This window comes from Gymnodraco acuticeps, unplaced genomic scaffold, assembly GCF_902827175.1.
Source record: "Gymnodraco acuticeps unplaced genomic scaffold, fGymAcu1.1, whole genome shotgun sequence".
Classification (NCBI taxonomy): Eukaryota; Metazoa; Chordata; class Actinopteri; order Perciformes; family Bathydraconidae; genus Gymnodraco; species Gymnodraco acuticeps.
In genome coordinates this window covers 1407184-1419605 of record NW_022991628.1, presented here as the reverse complement: position 1 = coordinate 1419605, position 12422 = coordinate 1407184, and positions in this window count along the sequence as shown.

Sequence of the window (12422 nt, the reverse complement as noted above, 5' to 3'; positions counted from 1 at the left end):
AAATGTGACGTTGGGATACACAACTGCAGACACATAGGGTAACATGGTGTTAGGTTACACCTAATGTAATAAATGCAGCAGAACAAATTGCCTATTGATTATCTTACCCTCAATTAACAGGTCAATATTTTTTTCAGATGGATCTTTAATCAATCTTTTGGTTGAAATAGCTTAGTGACATTGTCCCTAACAAGTTTCCCAGAGTGCTAATTTTTGACAAAACTCAATGATGATTCATTCACAGTGATGTTAGTCAGAGAAAAACAGCAAATGTTCACATTTGAAAAGCTGAGTACGAGTTTGTTATTATTACTTTATACATGAGTTAAATGCATGATTCAATTAGTTTCTGTTGGGTGAGTAATTGATTTTCACCTAATCCTGTCGGCTTTTAATTTGATTTATTTGGCAAAACAATATTACACAAATCACATGGTCTTACTAAAACTGGAATCAAACACAATAGGCCTATGCCCAAATAGAACACACCACAAATAGAAATTAGGAGAATTTCCGATCAGAAAGAGCCAATCTTGACTCCCATCCACCCAAGAGAAGCATTACTCTCTCCCAGACAGTCTTATAAATAATTCAGCAATAAAAGCTTGCCTCTGCTCGCCTGGTTGCATGCAGCACCAAAAGAAGCCTTTCACTCCCCCCATGCACGGCGAGAATCTGCGGGCGTTACCAATTATAACAAATATCGCAGCAAAACAAAGTTCAATCAACATTCTTGTTTCTCAAATGGCTGTGGCCGGTCGCTCAGACAGATCAGCCAGGGATTACAAGGCTTCTGTCAACTATCAATAGCCTCGTGTGCCTGCGCGAGGCAAGCGGGGGAGAAAGGGAGATAGAAAGTGGGAGGGGTGGCTGAGTTTCAATGCGCAGACAGTGCAGAGCCAAGCAGCCGATGATGCTGTTTGTCCTGTCCGCGGACCGGAGGAGAGAAGAGAAACACACGCACGCGAAGACAACTGTAATCCAAGACACCCCGTCCCAGAGCTGAGTCTGAAGCACACACTGACCCATGGAGGCACAGAAAGTGTATAGCCAGGAAAAAAGCAATTTACCTGCACACCGCTTCCGTTCAGCCTGCCGTTATTACTTCCCACTCAAGGCTTTCAGCGCTGCCGCTCACTCTAAGCTGCTCGCCGCCGAACGGGAATTTAGACAACGGGATTTGTTCACGTGGTCACGCTCGGTGCTCCTAATTGGCGGAGCTCCTCGAGCGGCTGCTCTCTCGCACCTGTACGGTGAGCGGCAGCACGGTGCAGGGGGGAGACAAGATAGCAGATTGGTGCATAAGATATACTTGCATAGCGTGTGCGTGTGTATGTGTGTGTGTGTGTGTGTGTGTGTGTGTGTGTGTGTGTGTGTGTGTGTGTGTGTGTGTGTGTGTGTGTGTGTGTGTGTGTGTGTGTGTGTGTGTGTGTGTGTGTGTGTGTGTGTGTGTGTGTGTGTGTGTGTGTGTGTGTGTCAGAGAGAACTTTATTAGGTCCACTAATTGACAATCCACAATTGAATGGTTTTTCAATTTATCTTGAAGCCAAAAAGGAAATTGAGTATATCGCAGGTTTCCATCAATTTTAAATAGCTTGGATTTATGGAGAGTTAGAGAGAGTAGCTACAGGCTGTAAATAAAATGCAATATCAGGGAGTTATAAGCCTAGGGTGTCAAACACGTCATATTCTGGATCCTTGAGAATTTTTCTACATATATAATTCAACCGTGCAAAGTTGCTTTATCTTCTTTATTTTTGATGGCAGATTGAAACCATTGCGTATGGGTTGCATCCCAACAACGCCTGCTTCTATTGTGTTCAAGAAGTGTCCTTTGCTACTTTTAAGTTTTATTAAGGGGGAGGGGCATGTTATGAAGGCGGGTGTGCCCCCTACATTGCCCCGAATAAAAGACTGCACAGCATCGTATCAGCGAACCAACCAACAAGATAGCAATATAAAAATCAGTCACACCTGGCTCTTCGGATACTGTCTTCATTAGTCACATCTGTCACACATCTGTCATTAACAGGGCCGTCCCTCCCTACAGGCCGATCACGCAGACTGCATGGGGCCTCACCTTGCAGAGGGGGCCTCATCTTGCGGAGGAAGCCTCAACTGAGCCGAAAGAGCGGCGACGGCCCTGGTCATTAGTATGGCAGAAGGAATGCCATGGCTCTCTTTTGAATGACAGGCTAGTTATATACTCACATTTATAATCCACAATTCCACTGTTACTGTTGGCAAACATTCAAGTTAAGTACTGTTGTGTTTTCATTTTATTAATATAAAAAAAACTTTTTTATAAAGTCTTTTTTAATGTAACACATATATGATCATACCGGTAAAAAAGTTGTAAGCGGCCATGCAGTGCTGTACTAAGTGTCCTACTGTAATTGTAATTTAGATTATTCACACACACACACACACACACACAAACACACACACACGCAAACAAATATTTATTTAGAGGTTTTAAGGTTGAGGCTTGTAAACCAAGGCATTGGCAAACCTCAGAATTTAGCCCGAACCCCTATCCACTTTTACACATGCACACAAGCCTACCGTACACACTCTACCTACTGAAGCCACGGTACTGTAGCAGTCAATGGTGCGTTAGTATTTTTAGATTTCATGTGGGTTGCAGATGCTGCTCCACTCAACCAGGTCACAGCAAATAGAACAGCGTTTTCACTGTAACATCCACTGCCTTTCACTTCCTTTCGGTTTACCCCTAAATGTTTGCCTTTCCATATTTAGTGTTGCTTTAGATTGGAGTTATTAAGTCAATACCTTCATTCTAGCTCTTCCATCTAAATGTGGTGCTTTAAAAATAATGAGGGAAGTCAAAATATCTCAAATGTATAATATCTCCTCTTCTCCGTACTCAAATTTCAGTCTTCCTCATTGGTCCTGGCAGATGAGGCCAAGACACTCTGGCCTGCAGGCTGTTGGCAGTTATATGGCTCTATGTTTTCCCCCTACTCAAATCTTGGCCCAAATTAAAAGCATATTGGTTTTTTTAGGGCAACATAGGGCATGTATAATTGACTGTGAGAAATCTGACACAGTTGCAGTCATAAATAAACAGTGAATCATCTTGCAGCCAGTTGTCATAACCACAGTAACAACCGTATGACTCCTGTTTCCAGACTGGAGGGCTTCCCTTGGTTTTTGGAGTCAGGGGGTGGAAAGTTATTATCTAGGAGAACAAAAGCTGAAGAGCACAGAGAACTGAGCAATCGCCCCCTCCTCCTGTTTCCTTCCATCCCTTCCTTGATCCGCCCCCATCATCTCTCCATCCCCCCTCCACACACCAACACAAACGCCTGCCATCTGACACCCCTCTTAGGAGATCTTTTTCCGAGTTGTCTTCTTAAAAGCACACACATAAACACTGTTTGGTGGCTGTGAGGATGAGTTCCTATTCTCTATTCAAGGCAAAAAAGCAAGCCAAATGGCATAGAGAGAAGCAGCCGGAAAGACAGACAGGGACCCTTTCTGCACGCTAATCAGGCCTACGTGCACATCAAGCAAGAGGAAGAAGCAGAAGGATTGCGAGGGACTTTATGTTGGTGGACCATTGTGTGGTGTAGGTCACAGCGTGTGTGTAACAACTGTTGGTCAGTTGGTGGGATGCCACCTAGCTGTCTGACCACAAGCAGAAGGGTGTGTATGTGTTTGAGGGGTCTTGCTGGGCCGGACAGAACTTCGATGGGCAGCAGATGGTGGTGCCAGCGTGGCATGGGCATAAGAGTAAGGCGGACTCACACACATGGATGCATATAGGCTGACAGTTGCCAGGAAGAATTTCAATAAAAAACTAATCTGACTTTCAGGCTCCAACACCCTTTTTACTTTTTGATCAACCTAGTTCTGCTTCTTTCCTTTTTTATCCTTTGCTTATTAGCAATCGTGATTATGCAGACCACGGTTCTAATTTCTTTTCTAATTAAAACGTTTCTTCAATATATAATGGAGGACATGAGGTGTCACGATCAACAAAGAAATAATCAATCCGTTTAAGTGTCTATAAATGAATGCCATTCAACACAATACAATACTGGTGTCAAACAGGTGGTGTGAAGTCTGTGTCTGCCTTGTTTGTTTGAACACAAGAATATCACATTTAAAATAAGATCTTATTATCATGTCGCAGGTCCAATATTCACACAAACAAACTCATTACAGTTTGCACATACACATCCATGAACATACAGATGCCAAGGCATACACACACTTTCAGGGGCTGTGGCTGAACAGCTGTCTAGGGAGTGGACGACATCTCTATTGTTGGGGTGTGATGGATGAGGTGGGCGCTTAATCGCAGCTTGGACTGAGGGCTGGGGGGGGGGGGAATGTCCTTTGCCAACAATGTGCAGCTTCATTACTGCAGTTGATGGAAAAATATGTTTCGTAGAAGCTTCTTTAGGAACAGAGCACTTAACTGCTGTCCTCTTTCCGTCCCAGAAAGGTGAGGACATGAGCCGTCAAGGATCACATGGAATGAACAGTCGATCACATGACACCTCCACAATACTGGTATTGTATGAAGAAGATGGGTTTTGGACGAGTTGCTTCATATTTGGGTTTAGATCAATTATTCTCAGTCACTTCCCACACACACACGCACACACACACGCACACACACACACACACACACACACACACACACACACACACACACACACACACACACACAAAGACACACCCACACACAATGTGGTTAAATAATCCTGTCGTGTGAACATCTGTTGTCAGTGACAGGTGACGGTGTAAGGTGAGACCACACTGTTGTCCCCACCCAAAACCCCACACGAATAACCAATACAGACACCCACACAGGCACAGGCACAGACACAGACACAGACAGACAGACAGACAGACAGACACACACACACACACACACACACACACACACACACACACACACACACACACACACACACACACACAGAGAGAGTCATTATGTGCAGCCAAAACCCTTGGCTGTCAGACTCCATCTCCTCTTATCCGTTCTGGTGGTGACAGCATGACATACACACCCATCAAAAGGGTTGACACTCTCTTTTGTTTGCCATAATACCCCGGGATCTTCAGATCTGCTCCCCTACACAACACTGTGCCAAACACAACAGCAGGTTCTCCGCCCAGCAACCCAACTGACTGTCTTTTCATGGACCTAAGCTCATTAAAAATTAAAACATTTTTTATTGTGAAATAACAATCATGACATTCTTGATGGCAAGCGTTTTTCACAACATGTTGAATTCCAGTGGGTCCAACATTGTTTCAAAGCTAGCCCTGACCCCTGGCCCCATGTACAGGGGGGCAAAGGAAAACAAATGTCTCCTTTGGGGGCCATTGGAATATCAAATATCATCTAGGCATCCAGAAAATGCAGTAGCCTGATAAATATATTGAATTACCATGTAATGATTTGTATTGAAATGCTCAACACATAGGAGTGTGACAAATCCTGAAGGGACATTTTGTTTGCGAAGGGACCATGTCATCCAGTAAGTGAAAGTACAAAATGTTGTCTTGCGGTTTGTCAGCAAGGTACTACCGTCCTTGTCTTGTACAGGTGGGAAATATCACAAGACTCCCAGTTGTATGACGGCTGTACATTCAAACCTGCCCAAACACAGAGGCTGAGAACAGTGGAAACATACAGAAGCTGCATGTAAAGAGACCGTTGGCTGGATAATGCAAAGCTGTGAAAACCAGCAAATTGTGCATTAGTCACTGTTGTATCAGTGAGTGTAGCATGAGTTAACCTGAAAGTGTCTTTGTCTAGCATCTCATCAATTGCTTCTTCAGTACCTGCTGTGTGTCTGGCATGGGAAGGAGTGAATAACAAAGACAGAGAAGCAGAGATACACAGAGGACAGAAAACCCATAGAGGGCAGCTCTGATTGCGGCTTTGATTTCGACCTTGATGAATATTGGTTACTTTACATCAGGGTGGACATCAATCTAGCCTGTTCAGCTTCTACTCCACATGCTCAATCATTACTTGTCAACCACCTGCCCATACCCTGCTTCATCATCACAACATCTCAGTACTTTCATCTTCCCCCATGCATCCTTCCTCTGAAATCTTCCCTCTCTATCTCCTGAGATTCACTCCAGACCCCATGTGTGTATGTTTTTACTGTAGCACATCAAAAGCAGCAGAAACAAGGGAAGAGCCACCAGGGAAAAGAGAGAGACATCTAGAGAGGCTGCCCTATCTAAACTGGAGATTGGTAAGCCACTGTTGTACAACTCCAATCATTCTTTTATGTTTTACCTGATACTAGATATCACAATCAGAATAGCCAATTTATCAGATAAATATATATGATTGGCAGAAGACGTGACTAACACAAATCTTGCATCTGTTTTGTCTGTGATCGCGGATGAGAGACAGCGAGAGTCTGCATAAATCTTTCCATCTGTGTTGAGCTATAACAGACCTCACATTAGATCAGGCTGAATGGAGAAAATAGCAAACACTGTTCCAGATCACTGGTTACCTAACTGCAGAGACAGTCAGATATTTGGTTTTGTCGCTCTGTCACCCTCTTGTTTACCCCACAATAAAGACATGTACATGTTTAAATACATTATGTTAGTTTCACTCACTACCATTAGGCACAAGCCAATCCCCCATGAAGACTTCTATTGAACCTACCTTCTAGGAACCTTCTATGAAGTATGTTATGATTGCCAATGGATGTCAAGTTGGTTCTACATTCATTCACCAATATATTGTATGTCTATGTAGACCATTGCTTCCAAATACAAATATACCATGGTTTTCTTCTAATCCACACTCGAAAAACACCCTGACGTCGATTAAATATAAATAATTGTTATTGAATATTAATGCCTATCAGGAATGCAATAAAAATATGGAAACAATTATAACAGTATGGTGAAAACTATACAACACAACAATACAATATCAAATGCAGACTAACATTGATTTAACATTTACTCATCAACAATAAGTGTACAAATAATTCATTACCGCCATTATTGCCACTAAGCTTATGGTCTTACAGTTGATTCACGCTAAGTATTCCGTTAATTGAGTGTGCCGTTTCTGATGGGTGATAACTGGTGTGTGTATGTGTGTGTATTTCAGAGTAGAGTATTAAGATCAATGTAAATCCCTTGGATTTAGAGCCAAAAGAGTCATGGGTGATTGACACGTCTGTGTTTATAATCCCCCCCCCCCCGTTTCCCTAATGATGGATTCACTATGAGAAAAATGGGATATTTATATATTTACATCTTTGGAGCTAATCCACTTTTAATGTGTCCCAGGCGCTTAATCTTCTTCTTCTTTTATTTATGAGTCTGGAATGTTAAGATTTTAAAGGTGTTAATTACGTTTCTGTTTTAGAGAGGCAGCTGTCTACTGCTCCTTAGAGAACATGCAGCACAGGGAAATGTGTGTGGGTGTGTGTGTGTCTGCATATCTGTAGATAAATGGGGGGCCAAATTAGATCTTAAATGCACACGCATGCAACTGTTCAACTAAAACCCCATCCAAAATGTTTTGGTTTACTTTGCACATACATCTCATGGAAATCATTTATTCATGCAGGAGTGTGTAAACATGCTCACTAATTATCTTGCTTTTCATTATGCTGTCACTGATAGAATAATTACATTTCTGGTGGGGACATCATTTAAACCTCTGTTTATAAAAGGAGAGGAGGAAAAAGCTCCAAGAAGAATACAAAAACATAAATTAAGAGGAAAACTTTGCATGAATAAAACGTCTTCACATTGGATCTGGGACTGATCACATGAGACTTCCTAGGAAATAGGTTTTGTTACGTTATATAAAATGTTACACTGCAGACACACACAGAGTCATACAAATAATCTGTAAAGAACTCCATCGACACACATTATTTACCACTTATCGTCTTGTTACTGACTGAATGATCAATATACTTGTCGTTAGTCTTGCTCCTTGTTTCTTTAATTGAAAACAGTATTACAAATTCGTTCTGATCTTTCTAATCAAATGTTACCATTCATCCTTGTTAGAGAAATCTAAATCAATGTGTCCAAAGTAAGTCTTTTTTGAGCTGCAATCAGTGATCAACAGTATCTCACTGTATCTGTGTTTGTGATTTTATTAGAAAAGAGCAATGACCAAATCATTTGTGACTTTCATTATTTATGAGCCAAAATAGGGAAAGTCATGTTTTAAAATCTGCAGAATAGAAGAGATAGACAGTTAGAATAAAGAGGAAAGGCAAATCAAGACAGCTAGTCAGAAACAACATATGTCTCCTGTTTATTTGTATAATGTGTGAGTGTGTGTGATGTCTGCCTCTGATCTGCAGGTTGAGACTACATCCACACCTGCTGAAGGTTTTTTTTGTCACACACTCAGAAATCTGTCACCTCCACATTTCAGTCTCCCTCTATCTGTCGAACTTTGACAAGGATCTCTCTTCTCCCCGGCCCTTTTTTATTTCTTCTTTTTCAGCTATTTCTGTCTGCATCGGGGGTTTAAGGCAAAGTGTCATTTCCCAAAGAGATGGGCTTCTTTTCTTTGTATAACCCTATTACTTTTTTGATCCTTTACCCTCTTCTCACACACTGATTTTCTCATTATTCCTTCCTTCCTCAGTCTCACACTTACCTCTCTTGTGACTCCTCTCCTTTTCCTTTCTTTTCTCCCAACACAATTACAAAAATGTGTAACTGAATGAAGAGCATTTACTGCATTTTACAATTCACAATGACTAAGGTACACTAAAGACAAATATGCGTGTCCATTGATGGTAATTAGTACGTTTATTAACGATATGATAACAACATTATAAACATATTGATAAATCATATATTACAACTTAAATTACAGCACATTACAAAGCATATGAAAGATAGGACCCCCTGACACACAATGTGAACTTCTTCTGGTCCCCAAGTTTTAGTCATTGTATAGCAGAAGTACACCACTCTCATTAGCACCCAGCAACCCAGTAAATTTAGACAATGAGATCTTATTTCCTAGCAGTCTATTATCCACACACACACACACACACACACACACACACACACACACACACACACACACACACACACACACACACACACACACACACACACAAGTCAACACACGCACATAGGGTGAACGGTTGTTCGTCAACAATGCTGCGCTGCTATTTTGATGACAGGTGTTGCTCAGCTGAAGAAAAGAACATCCTAACAATGAAGCCAAGATGTTTAGGAATGTCTGTCACGCTATCCGGCTTTGTTTTATTGGGTACATACAGTATGTCTATGCTCAGATATTTACAGGGGGACATGTGCTCATGCAAAACCAAAGACACTAAATACACATACATAGCTCATGAGACTTTGGGTGTAATTGGGATAATCTCTGCCCTTCATTGAACAAAGGTATTATGAAGAAAGTCAAACATGAGCAGCAGACCAAAGCATCACTTCAGATGTTATAATTTTTGGTCAATAGCACAAAGTAGGTATTCTCTTTTAGAATATGATGATGGCGGGGCTGATAACAATTACGGTAACAAAGCAGTGAAAGTATTTATAGAGTTTTCGGTAAAGCAATAAGGGCTCAACCACCTGTTCCTCCAACTATTTAGTGAGATAGACCGCCATGGGAGTGTGTTAGTGTTTGTCTTGATTTGTGAGAGGCAGTATATGTATAAATATATTAAACATCAAAGACAATCATCATTAGTGCGTTCTTACCTTGAGTATAAAGTGTAATGTTTAATAAGCATACCTATAACATGGCAAAACAATTAACCAATAGGCTCTTCTTTCCTGATGTCTTATTTCATAAAAAACGTATAAATTATATTAATTCTCTATAAAACGCTGCTGAAAATGCTGCTGGAAAGGGAGTAAAAATAGATGCAGAATAACTAATAAGGTTAGAAATGTAACACCGAGCTATAATTGTTTTTCGTGAGTCCTACTGAAAGCCGCAGCTGAATCCATACTCATTATACATAAGTAATCAATTATCATGTGTATTGATCTTTGGTCCCAAGGAGAGGTTGGTAACTGAGGATAGCCCACGTAATTGGCCAAAATCAATGCTCTCACACTAATTGGGAGGGGAGCGAAAGGAAGGTTTGGATTTCCTCAGAAAGGTTGACCAGGGGTGAGGTCGTCCATCTGTAGAGAAATGGGAAACATTTCAAGGATGAGCACAGAGGCCCTTTTACCTGTGACCTTCACCTGAACCCTGAGGAGCTGCAGCGTGTTTCAAATGTTTCCCCACATTTACAAAGTCATGTTGTTATGTGAAGCAGAGCAGAGTGATATAATTCCATAAAATACAGTATGTCGTGTTGGTGTGGAATTATTATAGTATTATTAATACTGAGTGCTGGGAGAAAGCCTCAGGCACCTCATGTTAGCTATTAAGTACATGTTGATAAATCAATCTTATTAAACTTACAGTGCAGCAGTTTTAAAACATTTCAATACAGAATGCTGCAGAGGGAATACACGTTTATTTAGTCTTGCTTTCCCTTGTGTTCCTTGTTGATTCGTCACCATTTTTCGTGTGGTTTGGTTCTGATGTCATGTTCTGGATTTCCCTGGTTTGCCCTCCTGTCTCCTGAGTGTTCCCGGTTTGTTCTTGTTTTGTTTGTTACTTCGCTTTGTTACACCTCGCCTGCTCCTGCCGTTTTTTGTGTTGTACCAGCTTTTAATTTAGTAACAGCTCACCTTTTGTTTACATCCCCATGCCTGCCTGTTTGTAGTTCTTTTGGGTCCGTACTCTTGCCAAATCCTGACAAACGTTCAACTTGTAGATTTAAACGTCCTAATTTCACAATTCTTCAATAAGCTTGTGTCTCACTGTCAAGATACAATATCACAAGAAAAGTAAAGAAGCAAGGAACAAGAACAGGAATATGTTAAAATTGAACTGTTCTGTAGCCTCAACCACATTCAATATTTATTTTCAGGTCCCATGCTACATTTTGAATCTATGAACATGAGTCATTCATTGCATTGTGTGAAGCCAGCCAATCAATCACTGAGTACTCGCAGGGATTTGTCTTGTAGACTGTAGTGTCGCAGTGCAATAAAGAATAATTGATATAAAGGAGGAGGTTAGGAGGAACAGAGAGGATATATAACTCAGAGTTAGAGACTGCAGGGTGTTTTGTTTGTGTGACAACACATGCTGATGCTCCTCAAGAGTGTGAGAGTGCGCAAGATGTGAAGAATGTGAAAAAATGTGTTACAAAATAATGATAAAGAAAACCCCCTCTGTTGAAAATACATACACCACATGTAATAACCAACTTAACTCCAACCACATAAAGAAAGATGTGCACACTGGGTTTAATGCACATGTTCTCATGATGATGGCTGTGGAACAACCAACATTTGCTTCAATTAGCTGTGAAAACAGGGCCCATTCTCATTGAATGTGACTTTAACCCTTAGATGCATAAGTGGGGTCAAAAATGACCCCGAGGGTTGTTATTCTTCACAATCTCTGAAATTAAAAGTTTTTACACATCCATATTCCAGGTATTCCTCATAAAACATGTTTGTGACTTGAGGCCATTTTAATTTTTTTAAATGTTTTTATACATTTTAATAAATTGCAGTTTTTGTGTCACTACCCCAGTTTTTCATAAGCGGGGTCAAAAATGACCCCAAGCATTTCCTACAGAATCTCAAGGGTTTGCTTTGGGAACCTTTGATTCTTCCCAACTGTGACTGTCAGGATACATGTTCTGTCCCACTTACACATCTGATGCCTGCAGTCTCACCACCATGAGGTCAGTTTTACACAGCAGCATACATGTATGTATTATCTTCATTTATCAACTCCATGACTTTTCTGTGATAGAGTATCATGTTGGTCAACAAAGTAGATCTATTGTTATTGTCAGTTATGCTAAATTAAACTATTTTTCATATTCATATGTAGTATGAGCCAGCCTGGTTCAATACATTTTTGAGTTTCTGCCATCTTTTCTGATATTGTATCCAATTGCAAACAGCGTATTAAAGGGATACTTCTGATTTTGGAAGCAGGTCGTATGAGGTATCCATGGTTTGTGTATTACCTACATGGAATACAAACTATTAATTCTGCCATGAGCCATGTGCTGAAGCATATGTCTTATTTTTTATCCTGAAGTGTACTTTAAGAATAACTGAAATAATTGCCTGCATTATTGATAAAGTTGGTATAAATGTAATTGCAGATGCTGGTGTAAAGGTTTCTTCATTCAGTATAAGTAAAACACTTTTACACATGGCAATCAGGCTGCCTGCCTATTATCAGTATCATTGATCACATTTTTGCAAATATGTCTACAAAGTCCTTGGAGACCTCAGAGTCTCTGAAAAGTTTGTCAAAAGAATGCACTTGTCAGAGTATTTTGAAAATACAGAGC